This window comes from Rutidosis leptorrhynchoides, chromosome 4 (genome assembly GCF_046630445.1).
Source record: "Rutidosis leptorrhynchoides isolate AG116_Rl617_1_P2 chromosome 4, CSIRO_AGI_Rlap_v1, whole genome shotgun sequence".
In the NCBI taxonomy this organism is placed as follows: domain Eukaryota; kingdom Viridiplantae; phylum Streptophyta; class Magnoliopsida; order Asterales; family Asteraceae; genus Rutidosis; species Rutidosis leptorrhynchoides.
Window position 1 is genome coordinate 310622723 of NC_092336.1, and position 15892 is coordinate 310638614.

Below are 15892 nucleotides of genomic sequence, written 5' to 3' on the forward strand. Positions count from 1 at the left end.
AAATAATAATAATAATAATAATAATAATAATAATAATAATAATAATAATAATAATAATAATAATAATAATAATAATAATAATAATAATAATAATAATAATAATAATAATAATAATAATATTGATAATAATAATCTTAAATAATAATTTTAGTAATAATGATAACTTTTTAAAAAAAATGGAAATTCTTAGTATTAATGATATTTTTGATAAAATAATAATGATAGTAATTATAGTAATAATAATAATTACTATAATTTTTATAAAAATTATACTTTTACTAATAATGATAATAATAATAATAATAATTTCTTTGGTGATGGAAACTACCTTTAAATGCTCAAAAAGATATTAAACTGCCCAAGCCGGGACTCGAACCCACAACCTCCCGCTCACCCGCTTATCACCCTAACCATTCTTCCATTTTTTTTTTCTGATTATAACCCATTTTAAATTTATGTAGCACTTCTTTTTCTGTCCTATTTCTTCTTCATTTTCAAGAATTCAATTACCCCGCACAATATCAATTTATAGCATCATCATCAACTTAATGATCATCATAATCATTTTATTATTAACAATACCGAAATCCTTGTCATCCTCACACTCTAACTATCATCATCATGTTAATACAATATCATCATAATCTTAACTCACACGCATCATTTTCTTAATCGTCTCATAATCCTTACATTATTTCATTGTAGGATGTCTACACTAGTTTAGGATTCGTTTACTATTCCAACCCATTTGACAACTCAAATGTACGGCCCAAGTAAAATCCCATATTTACATATTATGGCCCATCAACAATCCCAAAACTCACCGTCCAAGTAAAACAATTATATTCGATGGCCTAAAAAAAAATACTCGGCACTTATACCACATCCGTTCCTTAGTGTTTTAAAGTGAAAACATATCTATTAAAGTAGTCCAGCATAAGTTAAATAATTTCAATTAGTTACCTAACTTGTCTGCCACTAGGTATTCAAATTGTCTCCCATAATATTATAGTCTTACATATCCATCTTTTCCAAAAAAAATCAAAACGTTTGATAGGCATGATGGTTCATTGACGTTTGGAACAGGAAACAGTCCACAGAAACCGTAGCAACCTAGACTCAATAGTGGTTAATTCAAGTTGGTATTCATGGAGGTGGTGGCGTGGTGTTTGAAGATGATGAAACGGTGCAGTTAATGAGCAGCAACAATATCGTTTAATAAGATGATGTTTAGTGGGTGTCGTGATTTAAGGGTTGATTCACGATGGTTTGTTATTGTGGTTTCGAAAGGTGGTGGCGATCGTCTAACCTTTATGAAGGTGATGGAAGGTGGTTAATTGGATTAGAGATGGTAACCGATGGTTTTTGTGAGTTCATGAAAGAGATAACAAGAAGAGAAGGAGAAGAGAGTGAAGGGATGTGGTGGCGGTTTTTGGTGATCATTGTGGTAGTCACGGGTGGACATGGTTCACGGTTAAACTAGAAAGGAGAAGTTGTATATCAGTAGTTTACTCAATTCGAATTGTAAACAGAAATACAGCGATAGATAGGTATGGGAATGGTAGTCGACCTGGGGTGTGGAGGTTGTACGATGGTTGTTTTCAAACGGAACAAAAACAACAAGGTGTCGTGTTTGTGGGCTGTAAGGTGACGGATGGTGGTGTCTCATGGGGATTGAAGGTGATACGGTGGTTCAAGGCCGACGAAAGTGGTGGCGTTGGTCAAAAGTGGTAATGTTGGGTTGATAGGGGTGGGATGATGGTGGTTGTCTTGGCTCATAGTTGAAATCGATTAGTACAACAGCTCCATGGTTTCATGTTTGGTATAATATGGTGTTCGGTTACAAGTGGTGGTGATGGTGTCGGTTTATATGAAGAAGGATGAATAGAGGTGGTGAGATGTTATATGTCTTCATCTTTGCTAAATTGAATTAATTTAACTGTTAGTGTTAATGATAATTGAAGATGGGAAAAAAAAAATGAGTGATCCCTTTATCACCAATGTGGATCGATTTGCTTTATGCAAGTTAATGGATTGTCTTCTTGTGTCACGGGTAGCACAGAAACAGATATTGAAAATGATAGATATTGAAACAAGATGTTGATTTTGATATCATACGCATATAAATATCTGTATTATACATATTATATCACAAATAAAATTATTAATAATGCACTAATTAATTAATAATAATAAATAATTAAATTGTAACTATAAAGGTTTATATCATTAAGATTATTAATTGTAATAATATTAACTATATCAATACTAATATTAATAATGATAATAATATTAAATGATAAGATTAATGATAAAAAAAATGATGAATTTTAAATAAAGCCCATTCCTTTTATATATATAACTTAAATAAATATATTACTTTCATTATAACTAACTCATACAATAACTTAATTCATAATATATAATTATTTACATACACAATTCTATTTACAAACGGTGGTTCGTGAATCGTCAGGCTTGGTCAAAGGGTAACTAGTTATCCGAATATAGATTTCAAACTTTCTAGACTTAACATTAAGGTTTTTGATTACCGTGTCGGAAACATATAGAGTTTAAGGTTTAAATTTGGTCGGAAATTTCCGGGTCGTTACAGTACCCACCCGTTAAAGAAATTTCGTCCCCGAAATTTGGTAGAGGATGTCATAAATAACAATAGAAATGTTTTCATGACGAATATGAGGTAATAATAGAGTTTCATCATTATCGGAAGAATTGGATAAAACGATTCGATCATGTGAAGCGCACTAGTGAAGCTATCACAAAAGAATGAAATGAGTGAATATGATGACGTGACTAGAATTGATTTCCAGAATTTAAGGAATTTAGGGAAAATCTTATGTAATAAGATTTTGTTCTTCGGCGATCAAGATCTTCTTTGAGTTAATGCAGCAAATCGATTTTGATTTCTTTGTCGGATATTTTACTATAAATTCACCCCTTCGTTTTACTTATGTTCCACAACTCACATCTTTTACTCTTTCCCCCTTAATCCATATTCGTTAGTATGCTCCATCCCGTTCTGATTGTTGTTATACTTCTAATTCTCCCGTGTCTTTACGTTGCAATATGTATTGATATACACGGTTTGTAGTTTCTGGGTGATTGTTGAGTTTTATATCTTCCCATCCTCGAGTTAAGCGAGCAATGGTCTGGAATTCGTAGGTATGAAATTTGGAATGAACATAGCTAATGCTCTTAGAAAGAAATGGTAATAGCACGATTTTGATTTGTCAAATTACCAGAATATCCAGGAAGATAGAACTATCAAGATGATATGTTCCTGATATGTTTGGAGATTGGATAGAATGTAAGAGCCGTGTAACATGGCATATGATGATGGTACTGTGAATCATCACATTCCATTAGAAACTTAACATGAGTTACTGTAATATAATGAAGTTGATCAAGTTTCATTATATTATACTAATTCATGCATCAGTTCCCAACACTGCTTCAGAACATTCCTATTTTAAACTAGAATATTGTAGAACTTAGAAACCAACACAGTTTCTTTTATATTGTAACGCAGATATTACAGAGGAATAAATGATGTCAAATAAGGATAGTTGTGAGAATATCTTCAGAAATATCGAGGATATTTATAATGGAAGATATGATAATATTTTGGAATTTCTAATGCCGAAGGATGATGATGAAAATTGACCCGTAAGGGTTTAGATTCAAAAGCAAGGTGTTTGCTACAAAGTCGTCATGATTCTTTTATGTACAAGTTTAGTCCTTGTAATTTGTTCAGAGTCTCCTTCACGGTTTGCTCAATCCGGTTTTCAGTACCAAATTTTCTATCGAGCATTCCTAACACTTCGTTCTTCTATCATCAACTTTTGGTCATTAAGACCATCTACAACATGCTGCTTCGTCAGCATTTTCAAAGTTATCAGATCTGGGTCATCGGTTATCAAACCAAGATGGTTTCAGAAGAGTTGTATTCTTAGATGATTAAACGCTGATGGTAATATGATGGGATATAAAAGGTTCTCCGGTAACGATGGCGAAAGAACAACGTATATATATATCGAGGTTATACTAAGAGTAATCTTATTGAGAAGTCGAAGTGGAGCTGTGACAAAATTGACTACTTTGGAGAAGAATTGCAAGGTTATTTGTGACAATAACATCGCCAAAAGAACTAACACGAATACGGGTTAAACATTTACTCAGTTTTCGAGAGGTTCCAGGTGCAAAAATTTTATGCACAATCTTTTCTTTCAGAGATAAGGTGTGGTTGGTTCATCTTTCCGATCGAGGTGTTTTCTAGAATCATGAAAAGTTGTGAATGAGAATTGTAATTGTCAAGATTCGAATGAGGTTTAAGATAGAATCAAGTGGCAAACTTGAAGAATTGTTTAGTTTCATATGTTATAATCAACATTTTAACTCATTTTTAATTGTCCAAAGTTAGCAACCCAATAGTCCAATTGTCCAATGGTCCAATAATTCAACAGTTCAATATATTCATATATAATTTAATATACATAATTAATTAATACGTATCGTGACCCGTGTACCGGTCTCAGTGTCGATCACAACTCAAACCATATATATATTTTGGAATCCACCTCAACCCTGTATAGCCAACTATAGAGTGTCTATGATCGTTCCGAAATATATATATAGATGGGTCGATATGATAAATCGAAACCTTGTATACGTGTCCCGTTAATTAAATTGCGTAAAATAAATAAATATATATCATGACCCATTATACAACGTGTTGTCTCAGAATTAATCCGACGTATTGTTGTACATATGTCCCGACAGTATGTACAGTGCAGAAATTAAAATTGCGAGAATGTAAATTGCGATAAATTAAATGTTAATCAGTTAGCTGGGAACAGTTAGCCGGAACAGTTAGCGTGGAATCCTTAACAGATTTTCAATTAGTTAATTCGTGTGTTTCTAACAAATTTTATTTTTGTCCAATGTTTTCTTCTTTATGCCACTTGTTGGATTCTGATAGATCAAAATCTGAATATGAAATTTGAATGAAAATGGTTATTCTGGGGTGAGCGGATACGAATATCGGTGGTTGTAAGTAGGATAGCAATTGACCGTTGAATCAGATTGGAAGAATGTACAGTGTAACTTATTAATGTGAATCCTAAATATTCCTCGGGTACTACCCACCCGTTAAAATATTTTCATCATTAACAGTTTGTACGAAAGAATTTTTAGTTACAATCTTTATGAAAATATACTTTCATATATATTTTCATCGAATGTAATTATGGATTTAATGAGTCATTAAGATATTATACTCATTTGATTTATCATTAACACTTGATTACGTGATCTCTAAATCATTAGAGATTACATAATTGTCATGTTGAACGGAGATAAATGAGGTAGAATGATACGTAAAGCGAAGATAATCGATGTAGAACGATACGTAGAACGAAAATAGAGTAAATAGAACGATATGCAGAACGAGGATTATTTTGGAAGTTTATGACGCGATTGTGGTTGTTGGTGGTGGAAATGCTACGATTGGTGTTGATAATGATGATGCCGTTGATGCTGCTGGTGTTTGTAACCTTCGCACCATGTTCTCTAAAGCCGTCACACGAGCGCGTAGTTCGTTAACTTCTGCTGGTACACCAGGATGATTGGCGGTTGAAGCGAGCGGATGAATAAGATTTCAAAATATGGGATAGTATGTAATCGTGATGAGATACTCAAGAAATGAGAGAGAAAATGGTGTTCCGAACAGGTTCGCCGGTAAGTGCTTCAAGTTCATTGCCGAAGAGCAATTTGGTGAATGAAAAGGATCCTCGATGTGAAATGATCTTCGGATATCGGATGATATTCTAACTATATAGAATATTTATAATCCTAAAGATTTCGTAGACTACAGAGAAATTTACGGTATATGTGTCAGACAAGTCTACGGATGCGCTAAGATATAGATTATCACATACGCTAAGATATGAATTTTGTCTATACACTATCGATGCACTAAATGCAGTAAGACGTATATAGACTAAAGAATGATAAGCAGGCAATTCCCTATGGATGATAAGCAGATGGTTTCCGACTAGAAATGATAAGCAAAAATTTTTGACAGATAGACACGGTCAAAGTCCAGACTCACTAATGTATCCTAACATCTACCAGTTAGACACACTAATGCAAGGCCTGGTTCACTAAGACCAACGCTCTGATACCAACTGAAAGGACCGGTCCTAACCCTCCCGGACGAAGTCTTCAACAGTTGGTCCCATTGCGATGATCGACTCCAAGTAATATCCTTAATTTGAGCAAATGCACAGCGGAAGACTTAATTCGTACCTGAGAATAACATGCTTTAAAATGTCAACATAAAGTTGGTGAGATATAGGTTTGATGCTAGCAGCGTGATAACCATGGACCACAAGATTTCATATGTAAAATAAAGATATTCTAAGTGGTTGAGCACTTGGTAACCATACTTAACATTTAATCACGTCGCATATTCCCTTTATTATGAAATCTTACTACACTGTACCGAGTGTAGTCACGAAACAAAGTACTGTGCAACCGTTGAATACTGGTCGTCCAGTCCGGTTGGGGTTGTCAGGCCCGATAGATCTATCAACAGGATTCGCGTTTACAATACCGCTGTAAATAATAGTTACCAAGCTACAGGGAAGTATGCCAGTGGTACAACTCAACGTAGAATATATTTTTCAGTTACTTGTGTCCATAACGTAAAACATAAAATACATGTATTCTCATCCCGAAATACTTAGAGTTTAAAAGTGGGACTATATACTCACCATACTGTATTTTGTAGTAAAAATACATATAACACCATTGAACACGTATAAGGTTTGCCTCGGATTCACGAACCTATATCATTTATTTATATATGTCAACACACATAATTGTAATCGAATAAATATATATATATATATATATATATCTTAAATTATATATACCTTATATATTTAGTTCGTAATAATAATATTGTTAATATCAAAATAATAATAATAATAATAATAATAATAATAATAATAATAATAATAATAATAATATTGATAATAATAATCTTAAATAATAATTTTAGTAATAATGATAACTTTTTAAAAAAAATGGAAATTCTTAGTATTAATGATATTTTTGATAAAATAATAATGATAGTAATTATAGTAATAATAATAATTACTATAATTTTTATAAAAATTATACTTTTACTAATAATGATAATAATAATAATAATAATTTCTTTGGTGATGGAAACTACCTTTAAATGCTCAAAAAGATATTAAACTGCCCAAGCCGGGACTCGAACCCACAACCTCCCGCTCACCCGCTTATCACCCTAACCATTCTTCCATTTTTTTTTTTCTGATTATAACCCATTTTAAATTTATGTAGCACTTCTTTTTCTGTCCTATTTCTTCTTCATTTTCAAGAATTCAATTACCCCGCACAATATCAATTTATAGCATCATCATCAACTTAATGATCATCATAATCATTTTATTATTAACAATACCGAAATCCTTGTCATCCTCACACTCTAACTATCATCATCATGTTAATACAATATCATCATAATCTTAACTCACACGCATCATTTTCTTAATCGTCTCATAATCCTTACATTATTTCATTGTAGGATGTCTACACTAGTTTAGGATTCGTTTACTATTCCAACCCATTTGACAACTCAAATGTACGGCCCAAGTAAAATCCCATATTTACATATTATGGCCCATCAACAATCCCAAAACTCACCATCCAGGTAAAACAATTATATTCGATGGCCTAAAAAAAAATACTCGGCACTTATACCACATCCGTTCCTTAGTGTTTTAAAGTGAAAACATATCTATTAAAGTAGTCCAGCATAAGTTAAATAATTTCAATTAGTTACCTAACTTGTCTGCCACTAGGTATTCAAATTGTCTCCCATAATATTATAGTCTTACATATCCATCTTTTCCAAAAAAATCAAAACGTTTGAAAGGCATGATGGTTCATTGACGTTTGGAACAGGAAACAGTCCACAGAAACCATAGCAACCTAGACTCAATAGTGGTTAATTCAAGTTGGTATTCATGGAGGTGGTGGCGTGGTGTTTGAAGATGATGAAACGGTGCAGTTAATGAGCAGCAACAATATCGTTTAATAAGATGATGTTTAGTGGGTGTCGTGATTTAAGGGTTGATTCACGATGGTTTGTTATTGTGGTTTCGAAAGGTGGTGGCGATCGTCTAACCTTTATGAAGGTAATGGAAGGTGGTTAATTGGATTAGAGATGGTAACCGATGGTTTTTGTGAGTTCATGAAAGAGATAACAAGAAGAGAAGGAGAAGAGAGTGAAGGGATATGGTGGCGGTTTTTGGTGATCATTGTGGTAGTCACGGGTGGACATGGTTCACGGTTAAACTAGAAAGGAGAAGTTGTATATCAGTAGTTTACTCAATTCGAATTGTAAACAGAAATACAGCGATAGATAGGTATGGGAATGGTAGTCGACGTGGGGTGTGGAGGTTGTACGATGGTTGTTTTCGAACGGAACAAAAACAACAAGGTGTCGTGTTTGTGGGCTGTAAGGTGACGGATGGTGGTGTCTCATGGGGATTGAAGGTGATGCGGTGGTTCAAGGCCGACGAAAGTGGTGGCGTTGGTCAAAAGTGGTAATGTTGGGTTGATAGGGGTGGGATGATGGTGGTTGTCTTGGCTCATAGTTGAAATCGATTAGTACAACAGCTCCATGGTTTCATGTTTGGTATAATATGGTGTTCGGTTACAAGTGGTGGTGATGGTGTCGGTTTATATGAAGAAGGATGAATAGAGGTGGTGAGATGTTATATGTCTTCATCTTTGCTAAATTGAATTAATTTAACTGTTAGTGATAATGATAATTGAAGATGGGAAAAAAAAAATGAGTGATCCCTTTATCACCAATGTGGATCGATTTGCTTTATGCAAGTTAATGGATTGTCTTCTTGTGTCACGGGTAGCACAGAAACAGATATTGAAAATGATAGATATTGAAACAAGATGTTGATTTTGATATCATACGCATATAAATATCTGTATTATACATATTATATCACAAATAAAATTATTAATAATGCACTAATTAATTAATAATAATAAATAATTAAATTGTAACTATAAAGGTTTATATCATTAAGATTATTATTTGTAATAATATTAACTATATCAATACTAATATTAATAATGATAATAATATTAAATGATAAGATTAATGATAAAAAAAATGATAAATTTTAAATAAAGCCCATTCCTTTTATATATATAACTTAAATAAATATATTACTTTCATTATAACTAACTCATACAATAACTTAATTCATAATATATAATTATTTACATACATAATTCTATTTACAAATGGTGGTTCGTGAATCGTCAGGCTTGGTCAAAGGGTAACTAGTTATCCGAATATAGATTTCAAACTTTCTAGACTTAACATTAAGGTTTTTGCTTACCGTGTCGGAAACATATAGAGTTTAAGGTTTAAATTTGGTCGGAAATTTCCGGGTCGTTAAATCTCATCCACTCCTTTCATTTCCTAATTTCTTTTCCCTTTTCATTTCATTTTCCTCTCAAAAACTCAAACACCCAATTGAATTCAAACGGATTTTTGGAAAGGAAGAATCGGGAATTGATCTTTGGCGTAGTTGACAAGTGTGTTCTCCTCGTTCTTAGCTACACGGTGATAATAGTGGTAAGCTCTAACTCCGAAATTCATTTTCGTGTTCATCATTCAAATTTGGGGCTTTTGATTGTATGATTCATAGGTGAAACCCATTTAGTTGCTAATTGGAGATTAACACCAAGATTCGGGTATATAAGTGTTAAAGGCGGGTTTTGGGTTGGTTAATGATTTAACCATGCTTAAGACTTGAGAATGGTGTATAATCATTAGCATTAGTGATTATTGGTGTTTTGAAGACTTTTAGGGTTTTCATGGTTGACTAATTTTGACTAGAGTCAAAATTAGGGTTTGTTGAGGATTATGACCCGATTGTTGATTTATTAAGGTTTATAAACTTAAAATGGATTAAGTTGAAGTATAAAACCGAGTTAAACATGTTTTGGTGTCAAAACTTGTAAATGGTGAGATTTTGACCTTATGGGTCAAAATTAGGGTTTGTGGGCGATTTTGAGAACGATAAGTGTTTAACACTTGTATTCGGGTTTAATTGGCATATTAGGACCATTATCACTTGTGTTAGTCATTATTGGTTAGTTTGGACGCGGTTTGTCCTTGGAAGTGCATTTGGGTCAAATTTGCACTAAGTGTCAAATTGGGTTGGTTTGTAAATCCAATCTAAGTGTGTTGTTGAATTTGTGATAATGGATTAGGTACTTTCCATTGAAGAGTTGCGGATTACTTGGAAGCATTTCTTCAAGGTGACAAGGTGAGTGTTAATATCCTATATGCATATGTATGTGTAGGATGGGTGCGGGTCGGGTGAAGGGGTTCTCGGTTATAGAGCTCACTTCTCATATAGGTGGAATTGTTGGACTTGTGTATAGGTCCAATTGGCACGGTTGTGCGTTTTGGTTGACTATCTTTGACGAGGTGCACACCTTGCGTGTACTCTATCACATGGGCGTGTGATGTGGATTATATAACCCCAATGGCGAAGGGTTAATATTGTGAGTGGAATAATTATGTGTGTACGTATATATATGTATGTAGTATATTCTCACTCACTAAGCGTTAGCTTACCCTCTCGTTGTTGATATTTTTATAGGTTCGCATGCTTGGCGGCTCGGGTAAGCTTGGGGATTAGAGATCTCGGCTAGGTTGCTTTAGAAGATCTTGCTTTTGGACTCGATTAGGATTTGGGTAGCGTAGTCCCAAATCACCATGCTCGGTTTGGTGTAAACGTAACTAGTCGGGTCATAATGATTATAACCGGTTTACGATTTAATTAATGAACCATTGTATTAAGGAGTTTAAATCATTAATGTATGTTTTAAGTTCGATGAACTTACCTTGATAACAAATACGTTTTGGAATATGTGTAATGGGACCTAAAGTATTATTTAACGCGTATTAAAAGGAAAAATTTTTATGGGCCGGTTTTAATAAGGGATTTAGGTGACTTGAGATAGGTGCCTAGACTTAGACTTTTGTGTGTGCTTAATTTGTTGCGGGACTTGTAGGAGTACGGGTCGGAATAGGTTATAGTTAGTGCCTTGTTTGTAGGTGGACTAACGTTTATATTAGTAATGCGGATATTATTAATATATTATTGTGTTGTGATAATAATTCTTGCGGGTGCTTATATCGCGTAGAATTTGCGTTGTGTTGGTTTATATCATCGAGCGAAGCGGTCGTTGTACTAACGAGTCGATACGGCGTGTGTGCGTAATAAGGACTTGCAAACCTTATTACGGGTGCAAATCGTGTCAAACAAGTGATGTACGACGGGTGTTGAGCAAGATGGGGCGGTGTTGTGCGTATGGTGTTATACGTTCGTGGACTAATCATTTTGCATTCTTTAGAATGGCGACGCGAAACGAGACCGAGACGAATGACGAAGAGTTTAATACTAGAGTTGCGGCCGCCGTTGCGGAGCAAATGAGTGCGTTGGATGAAAGAATGGATAGGAGGTATTCCAAATTTCGGGGTAGTAGTGAAATGGAGCGTTGTCTTAAGGGCTTCATGAGGACTAAACCCCCGATGTACGATGGAAAACCGGATCCTTTGGTAAGAACAACTTGGATCTCGGATGTCGAAGGGTGTTTTCGTACTATTGAATGCCCTCCTGAGAAGAGGACAAGACTCGCTACTAGTTTGTTGCGGGATAGGGCAAAGGATTGGTTGGATGGTAAGATTGATCTTATCGGTGGTGAACCGTTTATGGCGTTATCGTAGGACGGGTTTAAGAAGGAATTCTTTGAGGAATTCCGAACTTCAGCCGATTTATCGGAAATGCGTAATGAGTTGCGAAATTTGCAACAGGGTTCTATGGTTTGAATACTCTCAAGACGACCTTTATGGCGAAGGCTCGTTTTTTCCCGCAGTATTTGGGGAATGATAATTTGTTGATGCAAGATTTCTATCGAACCTTGAATGATGACTTGAAGAATAAGATTAGCCGGGGTCACGCGAAATCGTTTGCGGAATTATTCGCCGTGGCTAGAGGTTTCGAGTCGTATTCACGATCAAAGAAGGGTGAACCTTCGAGCGAGAGAAGGGTTGTTTCGCATGGTGCTCCGAGTAAGAGGATTTAGGGTCCGAGTGTGAGCACGGGTGGTACACGGACGGGTATATTGGATTCTAGTGCGTCTAGATGTTACAATTGTGGCATAAGGGGTCACAAGTCGTGGGAATGTTCGGTACCAAAAGGCGATGGCATGGTGTGCTTCAATTGCCAAGAAGAAGGACATCATAAGTCGGAATGTCCCAAGTTAGTGGGGACGGGGCCGGCAAGGAGACGTTAAGGTACGTTTCGTTTTAATAAATATGTCTTTTGATTATTTATTAAGTGCCGTTTGAAGTTGAGTTTATTAAATGCATTGTGTTGTGCATGTTATTGATATGGGTGACGTTCCTAATGGAAGTACCCTATGACGACGTTTTGATTGACGGGCGAAGGGCGTAAGACTTGGTGTAACCAAGCATTCCTTGATATTTGTAAAATGTTGCTACCAAGCCATGGAAATGGGTTGGTGTTCGGTTGTTAAGCGCGTGTTCGCTTTTGTGTTGAGGTCGATGAACCGTGAGGTTCGACGGGTGGGCAGAAACCCTTGAGATCGAGTGTTTTGAATCTCGATGTATGTTGGTAATGGAGTCTTTATGACGCGACATTAGGTGCCTCTTTTATACCTACTAGCGTGGTGTTCGACTCCGATTATGTTGCGGTTACATTGTACTTAGGGTACTGAAGTGAAATCCTTAGGTACATGAGTGACTAGGTGGAATTTGACAAACTAAAGCAATTGGATGATTGCGAAGGTATGGTTTGTGAAATCGTGGTACACTTTTTGCTCGAGGTGTTTAAGGATTGATTGAAATCCTTTGTGTGCTCAAGGCTGGAGCAAGATATGGTGACGGGTCGTGTGAGCCCAATCTTTGTAAAGTCTACCTTAGGTAGCATTGTACGGTTGTACGAGTTGTGGATATGGGATGTAGTTCCAAATGGGGGAGTTACACTCCCGCACGAGGAAGTTTTAGTGTGAGATTTCGGATGATGCTTTTGGTAGATCCGGAAAATATTGTCGAGACCTGATTTTGGTCTATTTGTGGTAGATTACAATTTCGGATAAATTGTATTTATGGTTTGGATTTGAATTATCACCGAGGTGGTAATGTGGTAAATCTCGATTGAGAGATAATGGACGTGTTTGGCGAGCAAGGTGAAATCCTTCGGTTAAGGGAGGTGTGAGTCGGATTCTCTTCTAGAGAATAATTGTTTTGTGCCTATGTTTGATATAGGTGGTTCTTGCTCGTGTATGTGAATGGTTAGTGGTATCCGTTAGGATTCACTATGGCGTAGCAGAGCGCGATGTTACGCTACTCGTCGTTCGAGGCCAAAAGGGCGTTGATTGATGAAGCATGTGTGACAACCCGGAAATTTCCAACCAAATTTAAACTTTAATCTTTATATGTTTCCGACACGATAAGCAATATTTGTTAAGTTAAATTTCAAGAATTTTAAACTATGTTCATACATTCATTCAACCTCGACCAAGTTCCAACGATTCACGAACCATTAAACGAATATGATTATATATGTATATGTGTATATATATATTATAACTTGAAACGTAAACAAAATATTAGATTAAATACTTTATATGATTGTATCTGTTTCAAAATGTTTATCAATGGAATTAGAAGATAAGATCAAATGATTGAATTATCAGATATATTGAATTATGATTACAAGTCTCTGTTGAAAGGCCCACGTTGATTTGAGAAATCTTTCCATTTTAACAATATTCGAAAAATGGTAAAGTGATTTATAAATAAGAACAAATTATCAATCATTGAGAACTAGACAAAGGATAGTGGAAGATTGAATCTCATAAAGACTCGATTGATCTATTTAGTTTCAAACGTACAAAAACGTTTTCAGTTTAAAAAGAACTTTATTATTAAAACGTATATAACTTTTATAAATATCTAGAACCACTTTTGACAACTCATTACTTAACTAGTATGATAAAGATAACGATATTTATATTTTATTTTATACATATAACGATTTAAATTAATATTATATATATTTATACGCGTATTATACGTACATAGTTTTATACTTTTACTATACTTAAATTTTACCTTTACTTTATTTTTACTTTACTTTAACTTTAATAATTCACTTTAATAATTCATACTTTAATAATTCATACTTTAATAATTCATACTTTAATAATTTACTTTAATAATTCATACTTTAATAATTCACTTTAATAATTCATACTTTAATAATTCACTTTAATAATTCATACTTTAATAATTCACTTTAATAATTCAAAAATCTATTATAAATAGAATTCAATAGGTTTCATTATTTCATAGAAACTTGAAAAATATTTTTCTCTAAACTCTCTCAATCGATTTACATATATGTATTTACTCCGTATTATTTCAAGATATTATTAATATACATAAAATATTACGACGGAGTGCTGTCCGAGTGATTTTGAAATTGTTTTTCGAGTGGGATAGGATTAAGGAAATTATGGGTTATAGCTATGGAGGTGATTGAGTATGGTTCATGGGTATGCTCGTGAGGTCAATATAGTGTTTATCATTTCCGTTGCGTCTACGTACCTTTCCTGCAATATTGAATCTCAATATTGATACGTTCGTGAATCCGAGGCCAACCTTGCACTTGTTCAATGACGTTATATGTATTTTTACTACGAAATACAGTATGGTGAGTTTCATTTGCCTTTTTACCCTTTATATTTTTGGGACTGAGAATACATGCGCTTTTATAAATGTTTGACGAAATAGACACAAGTAATTGAAACTACATTCTATGGTTGAATTATCGAAATCGAATATGCCCCATTTTATTAAAGTCTGGTAATCTAAGAATTAGGGAACAGACACCCTAATTGACGCGAATCCTAAAGATAGATCTATTGGGCCTAACAAACCCCATCCAAAGTACCGGATGCTTTAGTACTTCGAAATTTATATCATGTCCGAAGGAGGATCCCGGAATGATAGGGGATATTCTTATATGTATCTAGTTAATGTCGGTTACCAGGTGTTCACCATATGAATGATTATTTTTGTCTCTATGCATGGGACGTATATTTATGAGAACTGGAAATGAAATTCTTGTGGTCTATTAAAATGATGAAAATAAATGATTATGATAAACTAATGAACTCACCAACCTTTTGGTTGACACTTTAAAGCATGTTTATTCTCAGGTGTTAAAGAAATCTTCCGCTGTGCATTTGCTCATTTTAAAGATATTACTTGGAGTCTTTCATAGCATATTTCGAAGAACGTTGCATTCGAGTCATTGAGTTCATCAAAGATTATTATTAAATCAATTTATAGTTGGATAGTGGATATTATGAAATGGTATGCATGCCTGTCAATTTTCGATGTAAAGAAAGATTGTCTTTTAAAAACGAATGCAATGTTTGTAAAATGTATCATATAGAGGTCAAATACCTCGCAATGTAATCAACTATTGTGAATCGTTTATAATGTATATGAACGGGTCCTTTCAGCATGACTTTCGGGTCCGCTGACTTCATCATGGTATTGGTGATTGATGAAGCATGACCTTTAGGGTCCGCTGACTTCATCATGGGAGTATGCGATTGGTGGAGCATGACCTTCGGGGTCCGCTGATTTCATCATGAGCAAGGTGTTATATCGGTGAAGCATGACTTTCGGAGT